Source organism: Hemitrygon akajei, chromosome 10 (assembly GCF_048418815.1).
Source record: "Hemitrygon akajei chromosome 10, sHemAka1.3, whole genome shotgun sequence".
In the NCBI taxonomy this organism is placed as follows: domain Eukaryota; kingdom Metazoa; phylum Chordata; class Chondrichthyes; order Myliobatiformes; family Dasyatidae; genus Hemitrygon; species Hemitrygon akajei.
This window is the reverse complement of record NC_133133.1, coordinates 24,826,921-24,853,302: the sequence shown is the minus strand read 5'-3', so window position 1 is coordinate 24,853,302 and position 26,382 is coordinate 24,826,921.

Here is a 26,382-nt window from a genome sequence, read left to right as displayed (position 1 = left end):
TGTGCACGGCACAACCGGCAGGTGAGTTTGCAGACATTTTTAATCTCTCCTTCTCCCAGTGTAGAGTGCCCTCTTGCTTCAAAACATCCACCATTGTCCCTGTACCTAAAAAGACCAAGGTAACATGCCTGAACAACTGGCGTCCTGTCGCACTCACCTCAATAATAAGCAAATGCTTTGAGAGTCTGGTGAAGGAATACATCTGCAGCTTGCTGCCACCCACACTGGACTCGCTACAATTTGCCTACTGACACAACCAATTGACAGACGACGCAATAGCCACAGCTCTACACACCGTCCTTACACATCTGGAGAGGAGGAATGCTTAATGTGAAAATGCCATTCTTGGACTACAGTTCAGCATTCAACACCATAATTCCCTCCAGGCTCGACAAGAAGCTCAGAGACCTTGGCCTTCACCCTGCCTTGTGTAGCTGGATCCCGGACTTCCTGTCAGATCCTTTCTTGGATAAGGGGTCCAAAATGGCTCACAGTACTCCAGATGCAGTCTGACCGAACCTCAGTGCACATGCAAACACTAATTTTTCTGTTCCTGTGCACCTTTAAGCATTGTGTCTTCTGTCTTATATTGTCTGTCCTTGCTCTTCCTATGAAAGTAACACTGCACTATTTTTAACTACCATGCATATAATCTATGTGTCTAGAAATCTCATATTATTTTCTTTAGGGTGCTCTAGTCTTCCATGTTTTATGGTTTGTATAGCTTCTATCTAGATACGGGCCAGGTTGGGAGAGACTAGCACTAGAGTTTATAGAATAAGGGTGAAGGGTGAAATGTTTAAGGGTAACCTGAGGGGGGATCCTCTTCGCTCAGAGGATGGTGTAAATGCAGACTGATCTGCCAGTGGAAGTGGTGGCTGTGGGTTCAATTACAACATTTAAGAGAACTTTTCATAAGACCATAAGACATAGGAGCAGAATTAGACCATTTGGCCAATTGAATCCTGTCCACCATTCGATCTCAGCTGATTTATTATCCTTCTCAACCTCCATTCTCTAGCTTTCTCCCCATAACCTTTGACATCCTTACTAATCAAGAACCTATGATCTACCACTTACTTTAAATATACCCAGTGATTTGGCCTCCACAGCTGGTAGTTGCAATGGATTTTATAGATTCATATACCCGTTGGCTAAGGAATCTGAAGTATATGGATGGAAAAGATATAGAGGAGAATGGTCCATGTGGGTCAATGGGATTAGGCAGAATAGCAGTCTGGCAGGGACTTGATGGGCTGAAGGGCCAGTTTCTGTGCTGTAATGCTCTACAACTCTGTGGCAGTTTTGTCTTGGCTCCTTTGCTGGTACAGATTATGCAAGGAAACACATCTTCTTTCAAAACTGCCATCTGATGCAACTTTCCCCTGATTTCTCATCAACATCATGGGCATTACATTTTTATCTTTACCTCTGTTGATTTTACTCTCTGTTACAATATGATTTATAGCATAACATCCTCCTTCTGGTCCTTAGTCTAATTGTGCTGAACAGTCCGTCCATGTGTGGAATTTAAACTTCTGAAAAAACAAGGTGGGTTTTAAACTTGTGACATAGTTAGTTTACTTCACTGTTGTTGGACCATTTGTCTCATGCCAAGTTATTCCAGATCTCCAGTACTTGTAGACCATCGTCTCCAGCAACAGTTTCCTCTTCTGATATTTCTTTCTTGCCATGTGCAGTCAATCACTCAGAGACCCACTAAAGTCTTATGAAGTTGGCATTTCCTACTGCCATACTAGAAGAGCTTGTTTTCAAAGGTCCTTTTAAAGAAGAGTGACCGTTCTCAGGGTCAAAGGTCTCCAAAAGTAACTCAGGGTCACCTGAGGTCCTTGAAAGCAATTTCACAGCACAGAACTTTTGCTGTAAGTATTTTTTTCTTCTCATGAATCTCTTCTCTCTCCATTTCATTACGCTGTTTGCCTTTAGGTTCTGGCATCATACCCTTTGCAAGCCTGCTACCTCCATGACCGTCATGTCACTGCTCATTTGGAGCTGAAACCCTTCCTCAAGGTAACCTCTGTACCCTTGCGACTTGAGACCCTCAACATGCTAGCCTCCCACCGTATTTAATGAGCATTGTCTTTGTAAGGATGCAACAAACATTGATTTGGCCACTTCCATTGGATCTTCAGTTCCCTTACTTGCACACTAAGAAGCACAAATCTGCAACCAGGTGTGAGGACATCTCCACCTCTAAATAATCTAGAATTTCTCAGTGAGAGTGAGCCCGAAAGATGGGTCTCGGCCTGAAACATCGACTGTCTGCTCATTCCCATAGGCGCTACCTGACCTGCTGAGTTCCTTCAGCATTCTGTATGTGTTGCTCTGTACTTTCAGCTTCTGCAGAATTCCTCCTGTTCAGTTTTAGCTTGTTCAGGGATGTTCAGGTTTCAGAGTGAGTGACTCATGCAGTGACTTCAAAATAGCTTAGGCATCACTCTCTTTGACCTTTGCCGCCCCACTAGAAGTGAGAGTTGTACAAAAAGAAAATGAAAATAGCACTGCCTTGCCTGGTGCTGTTTCTGTTTAGTGTTACTGTTCCCCTACACACATACCAAGAAGCAGCAAATCTGCCACCAGCTGTGAGGGCATCTCTGCCTCTAAATAATCTAGAAACTCTCTGTGAAAATGAGTGAGAAAAAAGTAAGAGTAAAATCTTTTGTAATCTTCTGTGGACTGTCCATCATGGGTAAACCCCACCCACTATTGAGTGTATGGAGAAGTGTCATGGGAAAGCAGCATTCATCACCAGGAACCCTCACCCAGATCATCCTCTTTTCTTGCTGCTGCCATCAGAAAGAAGGTACAGGAGCTTCAGGACTCACAGCACCAGGTTCAGGAACAGTTATTGCCCCTCAACCATCAGGCTCTTCAACCAGAGGGATAACCACTCAACTTCACTTGCCCCTTCATTGAACTGTTCCCACAACCTATGGACTCACTTTCATGGACTCTTCATCTCATGTTCTCAATATTTATTGCTTAATTATTTATTATTATTATTATTTCTTTATTCTTTTGCATTTGCACAGTTTGTTGTCTTTTACACATTGTTTGTTTGTTTGCTCTATTCAGTGCAGCCTTTCAGTGATTCTATTATGTTTCCATGTGGGACATCAGTTCATATGCTTCTGATATGATTTCCAGATCTCAATGGTCGAGTGAGAAGATTAGTAACTTTTCGGCTTCTGTCCTGCACACAGAGGCTTCCCAGTATCTCCACGAGAAGATGTTGAAGAACTGGTTATTTGTTTTTGCCTAGTTTCTCATTCCAAGTGATGGGTTAAAAGTTAGTAATGAAAGCAGAAATATTCAACAGGCTCGACAACATCTGTTGAGAAAGAAACAGAGTTATTTCAGGTTTACGTTAAAAACCCAGTGTCTAGCAGGTTTACATGTTTGCTTTAAGTTTTGATACAGTTACAGAGAAGCTGAGATCTCTTATGGACAGTGGGTGCCAATACCTCATATAAATGTTGGGATTGTATCTCACAAAATAATCTTAGGGTTAGGAGGGGATACTGGTAGTTGTTGAAATCCAATATACAGACAATCAGAATTTTGTTTTGGGTCAATTGATAAACACTTAAATGAATGAAGCAGGCACGAATCACCTAAATGTATCTTCAATTCATGTTCTCTGCATTTATCTACAATTAGTGGGCAAAAGAATAGTGTTCCCCAAACTTGACGGTAGTCTGATCAATTAGTGGATAATAGCCAACAGATCATTTGTCTTTCTGAAGGATCCATGAACACTGCTTCTTTTTGCATTATCTATCTATATATCTATATTTTAATATTTCTTATTGTAACCTATAGTATATTTTACATATTGCACTGTACTGCGTCATAAAACAAAAAAAAATCATGACATATGTTAGTGATAATAAACCTGATTCTGATTCTGAGATCTTTTGAGTTCTATCTCTGTCATTGGGCTAGGAATTCCTAGCATGTGTTGGGAAAGGATCTATCTCTTGCAAAAAAAATCAGGAATTATAGTGGGTGTATAGCAGAACCACTTGGTATATTTGGCTTGTCAAAATGAAGAAAGTGTGGTTGTCTAGATTATTGATGACCATTGCAGTTTGTTGGATTTTTCCATCCATTTAAATGATGTCTAATTAAGATCCTAGTAGGATAAGAGCAAAGGCTGATGTAAACTGAAGGAGCACAAGGTTAAAATCGTTTATCTTTCTTGTACTGCATTTCAGTGACTGATGGAGAGACAATATCCTTGTTACTTGTTGTAAAAGTCTAAAGTTAAATGATTGGACATCATCAACCTTGTTCCAGATTAGTTTGTGTTCATTCTATTCAATGCCCAAAGGTTTCTTTTGGGTGCTCCGGTTCTTTCCCACATTCCAAAATGACATACGGTTAGGGTTAGTGAGTGTGGCCATGCTACATTGGTGTCAGAAGTGTGGTGACACTTGCACAATCCTCGCTGATGCAAGTGACACATTTCACTGTATGTTTAGCTGTTTTGACGTACATGTGACCAATAAAGATAATCTCTTTGCTCAAAATCTCCAAGGAACCAGCATGAAATCTTAAATTTCACTGTTAATCCCTTTCAGGAATGGTTGCTGTAGAAAATGGCCCCTCTCTTGGGGAAAAAAAAATTTCAAAGACTTAGCTCAATCCTTCTGTTAGGTAATGTAGAAAGACCTTTACTGTTTATACTAGACATTTTAAATTGGGTGACCTGTTGCTGTCATCAATACCACCAGACAGAAAACATTCTACATTCCAGCACTCAAGAGTCATCAAGTACATTCATCAAGAGTTAGTTAACAATTTGATAAATAAAATGAGTTAACTGATTACTCAGCAACCTTTCTAAATATCTCTGGATCATGGTACGGTATGTGGTTGATAGAAATGTCAAACAGTTTCAGGACTTAGAGCTGGTGTTCTCCAGAGTAAAGATGACACAGTGGCATTGCTAGTAGAGCTGCTAGGGATCAGAGATTTGGGAGGTGCTCTCAAGGCAGTTAAGGTGAGTAACTGCAGTGCATTTTGTAAATGGTGCACACTGTAACCATTGTCTGCTGGCAGCGAGGAATGAATGCTTGACGTACTGAATCAAAGGGATTTTCTTGGTGGATGCTGAGTTTCTTGACTGTTGACAGCGAAAAGACCATTTGGTGCCAGGCTATTCCACTTCTGCTCTGCTTTCTACCCAAAATATGTATCAGTGGTGACAGGCACTTGTCCTGATGACAACAGGGATTATCAATGGTAAGGGTACTGAGTCCTGATGAAAGGTCTCTGTCCAAAACCTCGACTGTTCATTCCTCTCTGTAGATGCTGCCTGACATTTTGTGTGCTTTGCTCTGGATTTCCAGCATCTGCAGAATCTCTTGTGTTTATAAGTGGTTAGATCCTTGTCGGGGATGACCAGTGCCTGGTACTCTTGTGGTACTCACCACTTATTAGGCCGTACCTGAATTTTGCCTGAATCATGTTGCATGCAAGCATGGGCTCCACTTTCTGAGGATACTGCCAGCTAACACATTGAAATAATAGCTGACTCAGTATTCTGTGATCTAACTCCCTAAACCAGTCTTTGCCTAGAGGTTCACAAAAGTAAAGATAAAAACTGCTGTTGCTATGCCTCCGATACTGACTATTCCACATGATTAGAATTCTCCCTGTTTACCCACAACAAGCCTTTACTTGCTAGCCCTAAGTATTGTGCTTATGACACAGAAACCCAACTAAGGGTATGGGGAGAATTTAAATTCTAAACTGAGGCATTAGTCTCTCCTAGGTTTTTTTCTCATCTGACGAGTCTATTCAGGCAGAACATCCCAGCCTAACTTGACTACAATGGCATCCTGCTCATAAGGCTCTTATTCAAACAAACACAACCTTTCACAGAAACCAATGTAAACACGACAGGGGTGTATCAGCTTACACATTCTACAAGAGATTCGTTCTTCACTTGGTCCTACTTCATTCTAATCTTCAAGAAGTTATCTGATTATTTATTGACATTCAACAAAATAAAAATAAACTATTAAAGTAAGATCACATCGTCGTTCCCTGATCCAAACTACACTCTGGATATTCAACCCTCTCTAGAACTGGGCAGCCCAAAGATTGATGGCAAGTGGTCATTTGGATTTATCAACATACTGGCCATGAGCTGACTCAGAATCAAATTATTCACTGACTTATGTTGTGAAATTTGTACAGAGACCTCCTACAGAACAACACCAGAATTGAACTCCAAATTCCAGAAAGCCCCGAGCTATAATCACGTCACACTAACTGCAATGCTATCGTGGTGCCCTGTTCTACTGTGAATGCCTACAAGAAATTTAATCTCAAGATAGCATAAAGTGACATATATGTACTTGGATAATAAATTTACTTTGAACTTTGAAGAAATATCTATATATATATAGTACTATGCAAAAGTCTTAGGAACATATATGGTATATAGATCATAAGACCATAAGACATAGAAGCATAATTAGGCCATTCAGCCAATGTTCCCTCTAATTTGTAATGATAAGTGTGCACAAAAATCTTGTGCTGTGTAATTTTTTACCAACAACAACAACAAGCGCACACTGAATATTTTCTTAAATAAAAACAAGTTCTCAAATCTGCAGACAAATCATTGCAAACTCCATGTTGTCAACACCATCCGAATCAGAAACCAGAAAAGGAAATGTGATTGCATACAATCGTGAAATGTACTTCACATGCCAACGAGGTAGAGGGCAACGACCACTTGTTCGCAGTTTAAATTCCTTCATGCTCTAGTCGCGAAAGGTGTGTGCACATGCACACTTTAGAGGGAACATTGCATTCAGCCCATCAATCTACTCCACCGTCCTTGGACTATGTTAGTCATTGATGCAAATGATACATTTCACTGTATTCTTTAAATAGTCCTGATGATGCGTCTCAGCCCGAAATGTCAACTCTTTATATTCTTTCATAGATGCTGTGAGCTGCTGAGTTCCTCCATCACTTTGTGTGTGTGTGTATTACTCTAGATTTCCAGCTTCTGCAAAATCTCTTATGTTTATAATCTTTAAATAGAAGTTTGACATTTTGGGTTGAGACCCTGCTTCCACAAATATTGCCTGATCTGATAACTTCTTCAAATCTTTGCTTTTGCACTGAGACTGAGTCTGGACCCATTGGTTAAAATCATAATTTATTACCTCACAGCTCAAGAAGCCTGGGTTCCATTCTGATCTCTGGTGCTGTCTGAGTAGAGTGTGCATGTTTTCCTTGTGTCCAAATGTATTTCCTCTGGTTCCTCCCTTCCATTCCAAAGGTCGGGGGGTAAACTTGTCACTGTAACTTGCTCCTGTTGTGTAGGTGAGAGGTAGAATTTGTGGGATTTGCTGAGAAAGTGGGGAAAATGGAACGTGGTAGTTGTAGGGTTAGTATAAATTGGTTCTCGATGGCAGTATGGGCATGTGAGCTAAAAGGAGGACCCAAGAGATTCTGTGAGATGCTGGAAATCTTGAGTAAAACACAAAATGCTGGAGGAACTCAGCAGGTCAGGCAGCAACTATTGGGGAAAATAAATGATGAAAGGTCTCGGTCCAAAATGCCCATCTGCTTATTTCCCTAATTCCCTCCATAGATACTGTCTCCCTTGCTGAGTTTCTCCAGAATTTTGTGTGTGTTGCATATGGACCGAAGTGCCTATTTCCACGCCGTAGTATCTTTGACTATGCAGCATAAATAAAAGGGAGACAACTTCTTGAAGATGAACTCTTGACCTACCTCATCATGGCCCATGTGTTTTATTTTCCTAAATGCACTGTCCTTTCTCCCGAACTGGAACAATATATACTGCATTCTGTTATTTTTATCCCCTTGTGCTACCTCAAAGTACAGTACTGTGCAAAAGTCTTGTGCACATATAAATATTTCTAGACGGAATATCTCTAGTGCATCCTGCTCTCTCCCCTCTCCCTTCCCCTTTTCCCAACTATTATTCCCCTCTCCCTGCCCCCTTCCCGCTCTCAGTCCACAATAGAGACACATATCAGAATCAGGTTTATCATCACTCACATATGTCATGAAATTTGTTTTTTTTTGTGGCAGTAGTAAAGTGAAATGCATAAAATTACTACAGGACTGTGTAAAGGTCTTAGGCACCCTAGCTATATATACATGAGCCTAAGACTTTTGCAGAGTATTGTACATATGAATGAAATGATCCGCATGCAAACAGAAGTTTTTCACTGTATCTTGGTACATGTGACAATAATAAATGAATTACCAATTTCCATGTGCAGTCAACATGAGTGAATCTGCAGATGCTGGAAATAAATAAAAATAATTAAAAACACAAAATGCTGGCAGAACTCAGCAGGCCAGAGACAGCATCTATGGGAGGAGGTAGCCATTTGGCTCATTGCGTCTGCTCCACCATTTCATCATGGCTGATCCAATTTTCCTCTCGGCCGCAATCTTCTGCCTTCTCCCTGTATCCCTTCACGCCCTGACCAATCAAGATTCTGGTAATATGCAAAAAAAATCTGGCTTCCTGATGAAGGGTTTCGGCCCGAAACGTCGTCACTACCTCCTCCTACAGATGCTGTCTCTGGCCTGCTGAGTTCTGCCAGCATGTTGTGTCTTTATCCATGTGCAGTCAAACTGATTAGGCCACAGCACAGTCCCTCTTGATCAAGACACTCAAGGTCCATGTAGAATGATTGATGCTGCTCCCTGTATTTCTCATGGAATTCTCACGAGGTGAAGGTCACATCCATTGTGCCTCTTTGCTCCCAGGGTCTCTGTGGAACACATTTGTCCATCAGTCCCAATCAACTCTTTCTGTTGAGGACCTCCAAAACCAAACAGACTACAGACTTCAGTGTAGATAAAAATACATCATTAAGGTAAAACACTCCAGTTCAAATGTTGTGGAGATACGCAGAGTGTTTAAGCGGTATTGTTTCCACACACAAAATGCTGTAGGAACATTACAGGTTAGGACAACATCTATGGAGGGGAATAAACGGTCAACATTTTGGGCTGACACCCTTCATCAGGACTGAGAAGAAAAGGGCAGAAGCCAGATTTTTTTTTTTACAAATTACTAGAATCTTGATTGGTCAGGGCGTGAAGGGATACAGGGAGAAGTCAGAAGGTTGCGGCCGAGAGGAAAATTGGATCAGCCATGATGAAATGGTGGAGCAGACGCAATGAGCCAAATTGCTAATTCTGCTCCTATATCTTATGGTGTTATGGAATCAATAAAAGTAATAATTACTTTTTTTGGTAATCTTGTCAGTCAAGGTCACAGTTTTAAGTTATAGAATCATATTGTTAGAGCGTGCCGTAGGATAGAAACAGGCCATTTGGCCCAACTAGTCTGCACTGAATCATTATTCTGCCTCGTTCCATCGACCTGCACCAGGACCATAGCCTACCATACGCCTCTCATCTATGTACTTATCCAGACTTCTTTTTAAAGTTGCAATCAAACTCACACCAACCACTTCCACTGGCAACTCAATCACCCTCTGAGTCCCCCTTGGGTTCCCCTTAAATATTTCACCTCACACCCTTAACCTGTGACCTCTAGTTCTAGTCTCAAACAATCTCAATGTAAAAAAGCAAGCTTGCATTTATCCACCTATCGTCGTCATCTTCATTATGTGCTGTGTTCTATGACATGGGCAGTCATGGTCTTTTGACCAAGATTTTTCTTGGCAAATTTTTTTACAGAAGTGGTTAGCCATTGCCTTCTTCTGGGCAGTGTCTTTACAAGATGCATGGCCCCATTCATTATCAATACTCTTCAGAGATCGCTTGGTGTCCGTGGTTGTCTAACCAGGATTTATGATATATACCAATGGCTCATACGACCATCCACCACCTGCTCCCTTGGCTTCACATGACCCTGGTCGGGAGGACTACGCAGGTGCTACACCTTGTCCAAGGGTGACCTACAGGCTAGTGGAGGGAAGGAACACCATATACCTCCATTGATAGAGCTGTATCTCCACCCTGCCACCCTACCCTATATATACCCCTCATAATTTTGTATACCTCTATCAAATCTCCCCTTATTCTTCTATGCTCCGGGGAATAGTCATAACCTATTCAACTTTTCCCTATAACTCAGAACCTCAAGACCCAACTGCATCCTAATAACACACACTAAATGCTGGAGGAACTCAGCAGATCGGGCAGCATCTATGGACAGGGATAAACAGTCGACTGTTCAGGCCAAGATCCTTTGTCAGGACTGGAAAGGAAGTGGGACAGTGAAGAATATGAAGGTGGGGGGGAGGGGAGGAGTACAAGCTGGAAGGTGACAGGTGAAATCAGGCAAGGGGGAAGGTGGGTGGGGAGGGTGAATGAAATGAAAAGCTGGGAGGTGATAGGTGGAAGAGGTAAAGTGATGAAGAAGAACCAATCAATTAGGAGAGAAGTGGACCCTGGGAGAAAGGGGCACCTGAGAGAGGTGATGGGCAGGTGAGAAGATGGGAGGAGAATGGGGAATGGAAACATCCTTGTAAATTTTCTATGTATTCTTTCAGTCTTATTGATAGGCTCATCTCACAATTTAGACAGGGCTTTACCTCACCGAACGCACTTTGCAAAGTGCTCCTGGCCAGGAATGCCATCGTAAACCGCTCTCACTCACTATCTTGGAAATAACCCACTCTTGCTTTTTGCTCTGCGTCTCCTCTCCAGAGAAGGCAGGGGTTATTCATTTGGGGATCTGTTGATTATTTTGTGTAGGTGTGCGGGTTTACGGCAGGAGCAGCCGGCCGATCCGAGACGGTGCAGACAGCGGCAGAACGGGGGTACCGCAGGGCCAATGAGAGCGCTGCGGAGGTGGGCTTCCAAGATGCAGTTAGATCATATCTGATCTATTTACTGCTGCTCGGTGCAAAATGATTGAAAGATCAAAAGGCCTTTTGAGAGTAAGACGTCATTGGAATCGGTAACACTGCTAGTCTTTTGCAGGAGTGTGAGAGATGTTTTAAAAAAAAATTAACCCAAACGCAAATGCATTCTCCTTCGGTTTTTGGTTTGCGGCGCGTCCTCGCTTTCTGTTCTGCCCAGCAACAGTGTGATCGTGAGCGCGCAATGGGAGCGCGCAATGGGAGAGCATTCAGATGTACAGTAAATAGCGCGCACAGCCCAAGCGGCTCTGGCTGGTTGTGCAGTGTGATTTAGTAATTTTTTAAAGCCCCGTTGTTAGAAATTCTTTTACAAAACTGACATATATTAGGTGTAGAAGTTTAAGCTGGACTCCTCCACTTGCCCTATACATAGTGTCCTATCCGACGATGACAGTTGGATTCGTGCAGTTCGTCCCTTGCGCATTCCAACTAGTGAGCAGCATGGAGGTCCACAATATGAACTGTCCTGGATCTGGTAGTGGAGCCACTGCTCTAACTTCCCTTCTTTGTCGGGCAGTGACTAGTTCTGCTCGGCGCCTCTCCTTTAGTAAGTGCCTGGAAATTGTATCACTGAGAGAAAAGGAATAAAACTCTAAGGCACTTGGACCCTAAAATGCTTAGAGTTGGGGCACAAGGCTCCAAGGACAGGACGAACTGGAGGTTTCACTTCATGGTTCTAAAGAGGAAACGTGTAACCTTTAAATAGTATATTGTCTAAGTCACAACAACAGCAAGCATTAATGTATCTGCGTTAATTATATAGGATATCTCAAGGCACTTCACAAGTATTTTATTAAAGACAATTTGACAGCTGTATATTGATCATAGAGTAGGCTAAATGATCGGCACTACGTCCTGAGTTGGAGGGACTGTACTGTGCTGAGCTATGGTGCTCTATGTCCTATGAGAGGGCATAGACAGAGAGCTAAGGAGGTGAATCTCTGAAATTCTGTATACCAGAGGATCATGGGGGCTAGAGAAGAGGTCAAAGCATTTATGAAACAAGTTTAGGGAATCTGAAAGATATGGACAATGAGGCCGGGACAAGACAGGCATGACTGGAGTGGGTGTAGGTTTGAGGGTCCAGGATGACTACTACTCCTCCTCTGATGAAGGATTCTGGACCTGAAACTGTCTCTCTTTCTACAGATGCTGCCCAGCCTGATGAGTGTTTCCTGTGCTGGTTTCACAATGCTTACTCTTGCTGTTAAGTGCTGAGTTTTCTTTATGTGTGTAGGCGCATAACAGACATTGTGTGGGTGATGCACAGTCCTACTTTGCACAGGGAAGTCCTGATTAAATTTGACACTCGATTTTACATGCTGATTTTCCATTAAGTACAGAAAGGTTTACCTCTTTGAATTTTAAGAACTTTGTCTTTTAGAGTTTAAACATGAGAAAGTCTGCAGATGCTGGAAATCTAAAGCAATGCATACAAATTGCTGGAGGAACTCAGCAGAGTTTCAGCCTACTTTAGCAGATGATTTAAATAGTCACCTAAATTATCATTCAACAGCTCCGCATATTTTTGCAACATGCTGAGCAGACTTTGCTATTCATACTTTATTTAAAACTAAACAGATTTTGTGATAAAATTGTGACGTTTTGTAGCTCCAAAACATAACTAATTGAAAGAAGAACACAGGAGCCCAGGGATAAAACATGCCGATTTTGTTTTACACATTAGTGAGGCACAAACATATGATGTGCTGGCATTATGAGTTTTGCCATTTATGTGCAAAACCCACAATGCTCCTCCCTGCTTAGCAATAAACTACAATTTAATATAGAATGCATCTCAACTCAAATATGTAACATACTTCTCTCTATTCATATATAGAGAGTCATAAATATATATACACACACTCACACTGTATGCACAGTGTACTATATAATACAACTACTATATAGACATCTACAACAAAGTGAATTTTAAATTGTCACATTCAGGCCTAAAGATTTGATCATTGTGAAGGATATTTTACTCTTGTGGGATCACATCTTTCCTAACAAGGTGGTTCATTCTGCCTGACAGGTGAGACTTGTGGCTGTGAAATAATTGCAGCCTCCTCCATGATGGCTGTCGGAGTTGACTCCGGGACTGCAGAAAGTGGTTCTGACAGTTCTGGACACCCTTCATCTCTAACAATCGACCCTGCCCTGCTCAGTTGATCAATATGTCTTCTCCAGATGACAACAGATGCAATCGCCACTGTGTAGGATTGTGGTTCAGTTCTGTCCTTAATCTTTCCAAGTACCCACATTTGATCACCACTGTAGTCCCTCAGCAGAATTGCTAGCATAGAACAGGAGTGAAATATTGAAGCTCCTTGCTTGAGGAACTCAGAATTGGTCTCAGCTGTTTGTCCTGCATACTCCTTCTGAGATTGGATTTGAGGAGATCCAAGCGTGCGTGCAAGGGATTGCCCGGATTCAGCATAGCAGGCGGGTTGTTGGTTGAGGAGTGTGTTGCACTGTGCTATGCAAGGACAACATTCATGAACTTCTGGTTCAGTGTCAGTGTAGTGTGTTCAGCTGATGTTGCTCACAGTGTGTTCTCTGGATTCTGGACAAACCTTTTTGCAAAGCCATTTTATTTATATATGTATCTATCTATCTATCTATCTTTCTATCTGTTTGTTTATTTATTTATTAATTTATTTAAAGTGGTGCTAGAAAGTTTGTGAACCCTTTAGAATTTTCTCTATTCCTCTGTAAATATGACCTAATATGTGATCAGATCTTAATGTAAGTCCTAAAGCCAGATAAAGCAAACCCAATTAAATAAATAACACAAAAAATCATTACACTTGTTCATCTTGTTCATTTACTTATTGAGAAAAATAATCTAACATTACATGTATTTGTTGGAAAAAGTATGCGATACAATTTTGAATTCTTTGTTCCCTTAACGATTGTAAGCTACCCTGACCCTGAGGCAGCAAATCCACGATGCTCCTTCCACCAAGCTTCACAGTTGGGATGAGACTTTGGTGTTGGTGGGCTGTGCCCTTTTTCCTCCAAACAGTGTGCATTTCTGCCTTAAAGTTGAACTTTTGTCTCGACTGTCCACAGAATATTGTCCCAGAAGCGTTGTGTAACACCCATGCAGTCTTTGCAAACTGGAGACGTGGAGCAATGTTTTTTTGGAGAGCAGTGGTTCCCTCCATTGAGTCCTTTCATGAACACCATTCTTATTCGGTGGTTTCCTTATAGTGGGCATATGAGTGGAGACTTTAGCAAGTTCTAAAGATTTCTGCTGGTCTTTTGCTGTTACCCTTGGGTTCTTTATTACCTCCTTCAACATTGTATATTATGCTCTTGGTTTGATGTTTGTAGGATGCCCACTCCTAAGGAAAGTAGCAACAGTACTGAATTTCCTCCGTTTGGAGACAATTTTGGTTACTATGGACTGATGAACACTCAGGTCCTTAGAAATGATATTGTAGCCTTTTCTAGCTTGATGCATCTCTACAATTCTTCTTCTAAGGTCCTCTGAAAGTTGTTTTGATCGAGGCATGGTACACATAAACAGATCTTCCTTGAGAAGCGCAGACTCTGTCAGTAACCTGACTTAGTGTGTCTATTTTAAAGGGCAGGACGCCTCTACAACCCACACCTCCAATCTCAGCTCATTGATTGGAACACCTGACTCCAAGCAGCTTTTGTAGAAGACATTACCCCAGAGGTTCACATAATTTTTTGAACTAGACTGTTGCTTAAATGGTGCACTCAGTAACGATGAGAGGAAATACAATTGTTTGTGTGTTATTAGTTTGGGCAGATTGTGTTTGTCTATTATTGTGACTTAGATGAATATCAGACCATATTTTATGAGTAATTAATGCAGAAAACCAGGTAATTGCAAAGGGTTCACAAACTTTTTCTTGCAACATTATTGAGATACAGCGCAGAATAGGCCCTTCTGGCCCTTCAAGTTGTGCCGCCCAGCAATCCCCCCGATTTAAGCAACACACACAAAATGCTGGAGGAACTCAGCAGGCCAGGCAGCATCTATGGAAAAGAGTATTGTCGATGTTTCGGGATGAAACCCGAAGGGTTTTGGCCTGAAACGTGGACAATACTCTGGGAGGAAACTGGAGCACCCAAAAGAAACCTATGCGGTCATGGGGAGAACGTACAAAATTCATTACAGTCAGCGGTGAGAATCGATCCCGCATTGCTGGTACTGTAAAGTGTCGTGCTAACCACTGCGCTGCTGTTACACCTTTTTGTAGCTGTGGCTGGGTGGTACGGTGCAGATGGAATATGTCTTAATTCATTCATTTTCAGGAATGACTGAAACTGTTCCACAGCAAATTGTGGCCCATTGTCACTGATTAAGTGTTGTGGAACACCAGTCCTTGTGAAGAGGCTTCATAGCACATCAACAGCATGCGAGGCTGTAGTGGAGGTTATTGGGAACACCTTGTAGCTGCATCCACTATTACCAAGAAATTTGTGCCCATGAATGCTTCAGCAAAATCCACACGAATCCTCTCCTAGTGCACGGCAAGCTGCTCGATCTGCTGATTGATCCCAGGCCACAAGACAAAGCTTCAAGCCAATGCTTTCAATTTGACCACATCTAGATGACTGGTACATTGCCCCTCCAAAGCTTTAGCTCTCAGCTTGGACGTTACAACAATTCTCAATTTCCACATAAGGCAACACCTGTTGAGGTAAGTTCACACTGCCACTGATAAAAATGTGGGAACTGGAATTTCTGCTGCACATCCCTGCCATTTTGGGTTACCATGCAGACTTGAGACAGGGGTCTTTTCTGGTTTCTCTTTTGATCATCTCTGCTGTAATTGGGAGACTTTTGTTTTGCCCTAGGGTGAATACGTCAAGGGAAGTGTTCTCTTTTGTAAATTTTTCAGGCATTTCCTTTCCCAAAGGAAATCCAGACAACCCATCAGCATTTCCATGATTAGTTGCCCTCTTGAATTCAATCTTGTAAGTGCGTCTGCCAAGAAAGAGAGCATATCTCTGCATTTGTATTGCTGCTGTTAGTGGAACGCCCTTCTGTGGAGTGAAAGTGGGTACAAGTGGTTAATGATCAGTAATGAGGGTAAACTCTCTCCCATGCAAGTGCTGGTTGAAATGTTTTACACTCCAAACCAGGCTCAAGGCCTCTCTGTCAATCTGTGGGTAAATTTTCTCCACAGCAGTAAAGGAATATGATGTAAAGGCAATGAGGCGTTCACTTCTAATACTTACAACATGTGACATGATTGCACCTACATCATAAGGCAAGGCATCAGAAACGAGCTTCACTAGACAATGCAGATCATAATGTGTGAGTGTAGTGTCTGTGTCACCATTTCCTTTACCTTTGCAAAAGCCACCCTCACACTGCTTTGTCCGTAGTCATTTCTTCTGACCTGTAGTAAAAAGTTCAAGGGGTAGATCACAGTAGCCAGGTTTGACAGAAACCTGTTATAGTAATTGGCAAACCCTGAAAAGAACCACAACTGTGCCACATCCTTTGGCTTTGGGACATTCCACCACTGCTGCTTTTTTCTTAGCACACTTGTGTAATCCTTGTGCCTCAATGGTGTGACCGCAGGAAGTGATGCTTTGCTTTAAGAATTCATACTTACTACATTGTGCTCTGAGCCGATAATCTTCTAATCTTTTTAACACTATCTTGAGACTTTGGGGATGTTCTCTGCCATCCTTACTGGTAACAGTGATACCATCCAGGTAATAATGAGAGCCTGGGCAGCATTGCTGCACCGTATACACGAGTTCAGGTGCAGATGCTACTCCAAAAATAAGCCTATTATAGCAGTAAAGCTCTCTGTGAGTGCTTATGCTGAGAAACACTTTGGACTCATCTGTAGGTAGCCCTCAGCTTAGTCCGCTTTCCCTCCAGAAAGATTTGCAAAGATATCTTCTGTCCTGGGCAGAGGGTATTGATTTACTTTCAGTACTGGGTTGATGGTGACCTTAAAATCACCACAGATCCCAATCATACTTCGTGGCTACTGGGACCACTGGCATTGCCCATGCACTCCACTCAACCTTGGAAAGAATTGATTTAGCTCACTGGCTACTTCGTCACAGATAGTATAAGGAACTGGGCGGGCTTTGTAAAACTTGGGTGCGCATTTTCATTTAACACTATTTTACCATTGATATGTTTGAGTTTTCCAGTGCCATCCTTGAACACTGCTGTGGCATCATCCAGTACCTTTCTTAATTCGCTTTCAGTTGACCAGACTCCCAGCCTCCCGGATGGCCACATCTGCGCCAGGTGCGTTGAGCTGCAGCTCCTTAGGGACCGTGTTAAGGAACTGGAGATGCAGCTCGATGACCTTCATTTGTTCAGGGAGAGTGAGGAGGTGATAGAGAGGAGCTAAGTGCAGATAGTCACACCAGGGCCTGGGGAGACAGATAAGTGGGTAATAGTCAGGAGAGGGAATGACAGGAGTCAGAGGCTAGAGAGAGCACCCATGTGGCTGTACCCCTTGGCAATAAGTACTCCTGATTGAGTACTGTTGGGGGGAACGGCCCATCTGGGGGAAGAAACAGTGGCTGCGCCTCTGGCACAGAGTTTGGCCCTGTGGCTCAGAAGGGTAGGGAAAGGAAGAGGAAGGCAGCAGTGATAGGGGACTATATAGTTAGGGGGTCAGACAGGTGATTCTGTGGATGCAGGAAAGAAGCACGGATGTTAGTTTGCCTTCAAGGTTCCAGGGTTCTGGGATGTTTCTGATCGTGTCCAAGATATCCTGAAGTGAGAAGAAGAACAGCCAGAGGTCGTGGTACATATCAGTACCAACAACGTAGGCAGGAAAAGGGAGGAGGTCCTGAAAGTAGACTGCAGGGAGTTAGGAAGAAAGTTGAGAAGCAGGACCACAAAGGTAGTCAACTCGGGATTACTGCCTGTGCCACGTGACAGTGAGTATAGGAATAGAATGAGGTTGAGGATAAATGCATGGCTGAGGGATTGGAGCAGGGGTTCTGGACCATTGGGACCTCTTTTGGGGCAGGAATGACCTATACAAAAAGGATAAGTTGCACTTGAAACCCAGGGGGACCAATATCCTGGTGGGCAGGTTTGCTAAGGCTATTGGGGAGAGTTTAAACTAGGATTGCTGGGGGGTGGGAACCAAACTGAAGAGACTGGGGAAGAGGCGGTTGGCTTACAAATAGAGAAAGCTTGGATACAGTGCGAGAGGGAGGATAGGCAGGTGATGGAGAAGGGACACGCTCTGACCAATGGTTTGAGATGTGTCTATTTTAAAGCAAGGAGTATTATGAACAAAGTGGATGAGCTTAGAGCATGGATCAATACTTGGAGCTATGATGTTGTGGCCATTACAGAGTCTTGGATGGCTCAGGGGCAGGAATGGTTACTTCGAGTGCCAGGCTTTAGATGTTTCAGAAAGGACAGGGAAGGAGGCAAAAGAGGTGGGGGCATGGCTCTGTTGATCAGAGATAGTGTCACAGCCATATAAAAGGAGGAAGACATGGAGGGATTGCCTACTGAGTCTCTGTGGGTGTTCCCAATTTATGCTTCCAAGTTCCTGCCTGATCACCTCATATTCCCCCTTACTCTAATTAAGGGATAGGAACAGAAAAGTTAGAAAAGTACTTAATTAGAGTAAGGGGGAATATGAGGCGATCAGGCAGGAACTTGGAAGCTTAAATTGGGAACAGATGTTCTCAGAGAAATATATGGAAGAAATGTGGTAAATGTTCAAGGGATACATGTGTGGCATTCTGCATAGGTACATTCCAATGAAACAGGGAAAGGATGGTAGGGTACAGGAAACATGGTGTACAAAGTCTGTTGTAAATCTAGTCAAGAAGACTTTGATCCACAAAGCAATTTCCCCTTGGATCCCATGCTTACGAAAGGTTCAAAGTGATAGGTAATGATAGAGAGCTAGAAGATTATTAGGATAGCATGAAGGAGCTCAAGAAAGAAATTAGGAGAGCCAGTTGATGGAGAAGATCCTGAGAGGCAGAATTTATGAGCATTTGGAGAGGCATAATATGATTAGGAATAGTAAGTATGGCTTTCTCTAACGCAGGTCATGCCTTACAAGCCTGATTGAATTTTTTGAGGATGTGACTAAACACATTGATGATGGTAGAGCAGTAGATTTAGTGTATATGGATTTCAGCAAGGCATTTGATAAGGTACCCCATGCAAGGCTTATTGAGAAAGTAAGGAGGCATGGGATCCGAGGGGAAATTGCTTTGTGGATCCAGAACTGGTTTGCCCACAGAAGGCAAAGAGTGGTTGTAGATGGGCCATATTCTGCATGGAGGTTGGTTACCAGTGGTGTGCTGTAGGAATCTGTTCTGGGTCCCCTACTCTTGGTGATTTTTATAAATGACTTGGATGAAAAAGTGAAGGGATGGGTTAGTAAATTTGCTGAATGTGGCTTATTGGTTGTTGTATTTCAATGTTACAAATGTCACTCCCACAGGAGTTATTTTTTCCTCCAGTATAAGTTCTTAGTTGGATATCTGTGGGCTTCAGTTTAGTATTTTTGAAATTCTGTTCAATCTCATTTTGTGGAATGACTAAAATAGTTGAGCCAGTGTCCAATTCCATTTTAATTCTAGTGACAGCCATATTGCTTGTCTATTGCAACATACATAAAAAGCTGGAGGAACTCAGCAGGTCATGAAGCATCTATGGAAATGAATAAACAGTCAAAAAGTTTTGGGCTGAGACGCTTTTTAGGACTGGAAACGAAAGGGGAAGACACCAGAATAAAAAGATGGTGTCTATTTCTCCTTATGGTAAAATGTTTTCCTTCCCCATCCCTTCTTCTTCTATTCCCAACTCTGGTCCCATACCACTTCCCATCATCAACTCCTGCTGGGCCCCCACCTTTTTCCGATTCTCCTATGGTCCACTCTCCTCTCTTATCAGATTGTCTCCCCTCCAGCCCTTTACCTTTCCTGCCCACCTGGCTTCATCTATCACCTTCTAGCTACCCTCCTTCCCCTCTCCCACCTTCTTATTCTGGCATCTTCCTTTTCAGTCCTGAAGAAGGGTCTTAGCCCACAACATTGACTGTTTATTAGTTTCCATAGATGCTGCCTAATCTGCTGAGTTGTTCCAGCATTTTGTGTGTGTTGCTTTGGATTTCCAGCATCTGCAGAATATCTCATGTTTATGATTTGCTTGTCTTTAGCTAGTTTTCACAATATAAATCTCAAGGCTTTCTGGTCCTGTGCCACTCCCATATTATCAGACTTTTCATTAATAGCCTGCAGAATAGTGCTCTTTTTGAAACTGCAATTTGACATTTTATTTTTTTTCTCTTCCCTGTACAGTTCATTTATTTTTGTCTGCCCGATATGCTGTTTGTCTGCAAGTTTTGCCTTTAAATCTGCATAGATATGGTGTATGTGAGCCCCTGCCACAATGGTAACACTATTTGTTGGGCCAGGTAGGTTTCTGTTTAAATGTTGTTATTTTGTTCACACTCACTTTCATTCTAGACTGTAACTCAGTTGTGTCTCTGGCTGCTATTCCCATTGATACAATGATTTCAACTGCTCTTTTAAATGTGAGTTATTAGGAGCCAATTTTGAATGCTTTCTTCTGAGATTCCACAAACTAAACAATTGCACTGTGCATCATTAAGCCCATTACTGGACTGATAATTCTCAATCTCTTCAATCCAGCCACATAAGCTAAAATGGACTCCCCTTCTTTTTGAATCAACGTGTGAAACCTACAATGTTCTGCAATCAACAATAGTTTCAGTTCTAAATATTCCTGCATTGCATTTACAACACAGCAAAGCTCATTTCAACTGGTTTGGTTGGAGCAGTCAAACTTCTAAGCAAACTGTATGCTTCTCCACCTATTACACTCAGAAAAACTAGCACTCACTTCTCATTGGCTTTGATTCACTTCAAAATATTGTTCAATTCATTCAGTCTACAAGATTGAGTAATCTATCTTTCCAATGTAGCCAGCCATTTCTGCTATTTATTTATTGATTGATTGATTGATTGATTATCATCATCAGATCATCACCCAGTACTCTCTGTTTATGAACACATGAATTTCATCCACTTTTGAAAAACTCAACCATGTCTCTCCTCTTGCGTAGAAAAAAGAAATGTATTGCACTTCAACTGGTAGGTACTTGTCTCAGATTTGTTCTAAAAATTACTCATTGCTTCACTTTACTCTCACTTGTCTACTTCATTTATTTTGTTTTAGTGAGGTGTGCACATATGACGTGGTGGCATAATGGCATGGCATTCACATGCTTCTTACATATTACTTGTAATGAATTATGTAAACAAACAAGAATGCTTAATGAAGCAATACAATTTATAATATTACTCAAATACTACTAATATATTAAATACAAAACAAAAAGGTCCTGAAGTTAGAAGAAACTGGGTTTGACTGTTCATCTGACCCCCACCATCTAGGCCAAGTTCTCTACTCACTACTCTCATGGGGAAAGAGGTACAGGAATCTTAGGTCCCACACCACTAAATTCAGGAATAGTTACTAATCTTCAACCACCAGTCTCCCAAATCAGTGTGGATAAATTCACTCATCTCAATCCTGAACTGGTCCTAGGATCTATGGACTCACTTTCAAGGACTCTACAACTCATCTTCTCAGTGTTATTTATTTATTGTATTTGCAGTTTGTCTTCCTTTGCACATTGACTGTCAGTCTTCGTAGCTTTTCTTTGATTCTATGGCATTTCTATGTTCTACTGTGAATGCCTTCAAGAAAATGAACCCCTCAAGGTAATACATGGTGACATATACATACTCAGATAATAAATATACTTTGAATCTGAATTTCATCATTTTATGACCCCTGTGGTAATGTTGTCGCTTTTACATTGAAAATGATGCCTCTTGTAAGTATGTCGCTGACGTCATCTCTGGCTGTGCTGGGTGGTATTGCACTGATTTCTGATTTCTGCAATCACACCTCGCATGCTGGAGAAGTCAGCAGTCCTTGCAGAAGTGTAACCTTTCCATTGATCAGGTGTAGAAAGAAGGGACATAAGACAGGAGTAGACCATGAGGGTCATTGAGCATGCTCTTGACTTCATCAAGGTTTGAACTGATTGAACATCACTAAAAGCTTAACCTGGTCTAACCATGTGGATGTCAAGCCCAAGAAAGCCTTGCTTAGGAGGCTAAAGAAACTTGGCATGTCCTCATCACTCCTTGCCTATATTTATCAATGCACCATACAGAGCATCCTATCTGGGTGCTTCAGAGAGTTGTGGACACAACTCAGCCTATCATGGAAAATGGCCTTCCCTTCACAGACTCTGTCTATACTTCTCGCTGTCTCAGCAAAGCAGCCAGCACAATCAAAGATGACACCGAGCCCTGTGATTCTCTCTGCTCCCCCTACCATCCAGCAGAAAAAGCCTGAAAGCATGTCTCACCAGGCTCAGCTGCAGCTTCTATCCTCTCGTTATATAACTATTGGATGGTTCCCTCGTAGGATGAGGTGGACTCCTGAGCTGATAATCTACCTTGTTATGATCTTGCACCTTATTGTTTACCTGCACTGCACTTTCTCTGTAGCTACAACACTTCATTCTGCATCCTGTTATTTTGCCTCAGTACATTGTGTAATGATGTGAATTGTATATAGAAAATGCAAGACAAGCTTTTTCACTGTATCTTGGTATATGTGACAATAGAAAACCAATTCTATTTCCAATGCCTTGGTTGTTTTCAATGCTGATAAAACCCAAGCCTTTCAGAACAGGATATGAGTCACCTGCCAAATGCAGGCCCTCTATTGCAAGTCTCACAGTTCCTTGCAAATGCTGGTTAGGATCCAAATACACAGAAGTTGGCAATATTGGTCACCTTTAATTCTACAGCTGAAACACTGCAACCAGGACTTCAGACTATCTCGATGTTGCCCATCACTTTAATTCTCCATCCCTCTACCACACTGACCCATCAGTCCTGCACTGTTTTAATGAGGCCTGATCTAAGCTGAGGAACAGTCCCTCATATTCCATCTGGGCATGTTGCAGCCTTCTGAACTCAATACCAATTTCTAAAACTGTGGAGGGGGGTGTATAACTGGCTTCCTCTGTCTGTACCAGAACCAGCTGTTTCTGCTGTAGGTCATCCAGCTGAGACATGAGCTGAGATTTTCTTTCTCCACTAGCACAAACTGACCTACTGGGCATGTCCTACATAAACACAAGTGATTCTGTAGATGCTGGAAATCTTGAGTAACACACAAAATTCTGGAGGAACTCAACATGTCCTCCAGTGTTTCATTTCAAAGCTTATGTCATTTTCTCTCTTTCTAATTGCCCTCATTATTGGGTTGACTTCTACAACTTATCCACACTGCAAATCTGATCTCATCCTATTTCCTTTGTCCTCTCCACTTCCTTCCCCAACTCTTAAAACTAACTTGTTTCCCTCTTTTCTCCAATTCTGATGAAGAGCCCTTGACACGAAACATGAGCTCGATTTCTGTTTGCACAGATACTGCCTGATCTGTTGAGTGTTTCCAGCATAGTCTGTTTCTATTTCAGATTTCCAGATCCTCAAGTTTTTTTTATCATCTTTGTCACACTTCTTGCATGAGGTTAAACTATTCTATTTGCACCCTCCTGCCCCCCCCACCATTGCCATGTTTATCCTTGAGGGGAGTTTTTGACCACAAAAGTACTACCATAGATGTCGGATTATAAGCCGCTACTTTTTTCCCACATTTTGAACAGCTTTGAACTCTGCGGCCTTTACTACGGTGCGGCTAATGCATGATTTTTTTTCATGCCGCCAAAAACATTTTGCCTCGTAACAGTAGACCAATAAAATTGATGAGTAGTTCACAGAGGTCCAATGAAATTGTACGATAAATCAAGCGCACTTTCACAATTAAATTATTGTAAATCAGTCATTTGTACTCACCCTCATCAACATAGAAAACACTCGAAGAAAAGCATTGTGCTGCCTTTATGGCAGTTATTTAGTTTATAATATTTTTGCTTAGTAATTCATTTGTTAGTAATTTCTAAGTTAGAAGTGTTTTAACTATATTTGTTTTCTGTACTACATCCCGGGATGCTATGACGTCACACCCGGTTTCGCCGCGTCTTGTGGGAAATACCGGTTTGCGATAAACGGGAAGGCGGGGGGCGAGCGGCGGAGCGGCGGAGCCAAAACGCTGCTTTTAAGTTAAAGGCGATCAATAACTTTTCCTGGTAGGCTGCAGTATATATATTTTTTACCAGTCATTAGGAGATATTGGAATGTTGTTCAGTAAAAAAGTATACGCAACGTATATTTAAAAGTAGCCGCGTTACAGGCACGGTTCGAAAAAAAGCATTTGCAATATGTATTTGTTTATGTTACCATATGGATTTAATTAAAAGTTAAAAAATCCTCACGTGTAATATCTTTCTGTGTAAATATCTCATATTACAACGTGGAACACCTGCGGCCGAAAATCCGGTGCGGCCTAAAATCCGGTGCGGCCTGTACAAGTACAAAATTGATTTTATTTCTAAAATTAGAGCCAGCGGCTTTTAATCAGGTGCGCTCTGTAGTGCGAAATCTACGGTATATCACAAAATCTGCCTATTTCCACCTCTGTAACATTGTCCAACCCTCTGTCTTCTATGTTATAGGTCCTATACAAAAACGAGGGTTTCAGCAGAGCAAACAGCGACCCATTAAAAAAAAAGAGATTCTAAAAAGGGACACAAATTACCAGCCCTATTGTTGAGGGCCACTTGCAGAAAGCATCAGCTGGTTTGTCACCAATACAATGGCAGAACAAGTTTTTGAATATTATCCTATGCAACCTTCTATATTTTTAGTGTGAAGATCCTGAATGTTCCAATCTTCACATTGGACATCTACTTCAGCTACTGTGATCCCCAATCCACCTCTCAGACACTCTTCTTATCAGGTCATCCCAAGCTGCCCCAGTTCTTCCAGCTGTGGTTCTGCTTAGTGCTTTAAATCCTACAGGACCACGTGTAGACTGATGTCCTGCTTCTGACTTGTGAACCAATGGAAAGTGATTTGATACAAAAACCTCACATGCAGTTTGTACTTAATGGCATCTTATATTTATTACTGGACCAGATCAAACAGGGAATCACGAGGAAATCTGCAGATGCTGGAAATTCAAGCAACACACACAAAATGCTGGTGGAACGCAGCAGGCCAGGCAGCATCTATAGGGAGAAGCGCTGTCGACGTTTCAGGCCAAGATCCTTCGTCAGGACTAACTGAAAGGAATGATAGTAAGAGATTTGAAAGTAGGAGGGGGAGGGGAAAATGCGAAATGATAGGAGAAGACAGGAGGGGGAGGGGTGAAGCTGACAGCTGGAAAGGTGATTGGCGAAAGTGATACAGAGCTAGAGAAGGGAAAGGATCATGGGACGGGAGGCCTCAGGAGAAAGAAAGGGGGAGGGGAGCACCAGAGGGAGATGGAGAACAGGCAGAGTGATGGGCAGAGAGAGAGAGAAAAAAAAGGGAGGGGGAGAAAAAACAAAAAAAAGACTAAATATGTCAGGGATGGGGTAAGAAGGGGAGGAGGGGCATTAATGAAAGTTAGAGAAGTCAATGTTCATGCCATCAGGTTGGAGGCTACCCAACCAGTATATAAGGTGTTGTTCCTCCAACCTGAGTGCGGCTTCATCTTGACAGTAGAGGAGGCCATGGATAGACATATCTTCCATTAATGCCCCCCTCCCCTTCTTACCCAATCCCTGATATATTTAGTTTTTAAAAAATTTTTTCCCCCTCCCTGTTTTTTCTTTCTCACTCTGCCTGTTCTCCATCTCCTTCTCGTGCTCCCCTCCCCCTTTCTTTCTCCCTAGGCCTCCCGTCCCATGATCCTTTCCCTTCTCTAGCTCTGTATCCCTTTTGCCAATCACCTTTCCGGCTCTCAGCTTCACTCCACCCTCTCCAGTCTTCTCCTATCATTTCGCATTTTCCCCTTCCCCTCCTACTTTCAAATCTCTTACTATCTTTCCTTTCAGTTAGTCCTGATGAAGGGTCTCAACTCGAAACGTTGACAGCGCTTCTCCCTATAGATGCTGCCTGGCCTGCTGCGTTCCACCAGCATTTTGTGTGTGTTGCTCAAACAGGGAATGCCTTCGTGCGCGGGTAAATTTCTTGAGCCTTAGCAGCATAATTTAATTCTAAAAAAGTGATATTATGAATCTCTTTTTCCTATCCAAAGTCTTAAAATATGTTGTAAACTTACAAATCTATGACCATATATCCTAGAATTCCATGTGACCATAAGACAAAGGAGCAGAATTAGGGCATTTGGCCCGAGTCCACTCCACCATTCGATCACAGCTGCTTTATTTTCCCTGTCAACCACATTCTCCTGCCTTCTCCCCACAACCTTTGAATCCCTTACAAATGAAATACCTATCAACCTCTACTTTAAATATACCAAGTGATCGGTCTTCACAGCCATCTG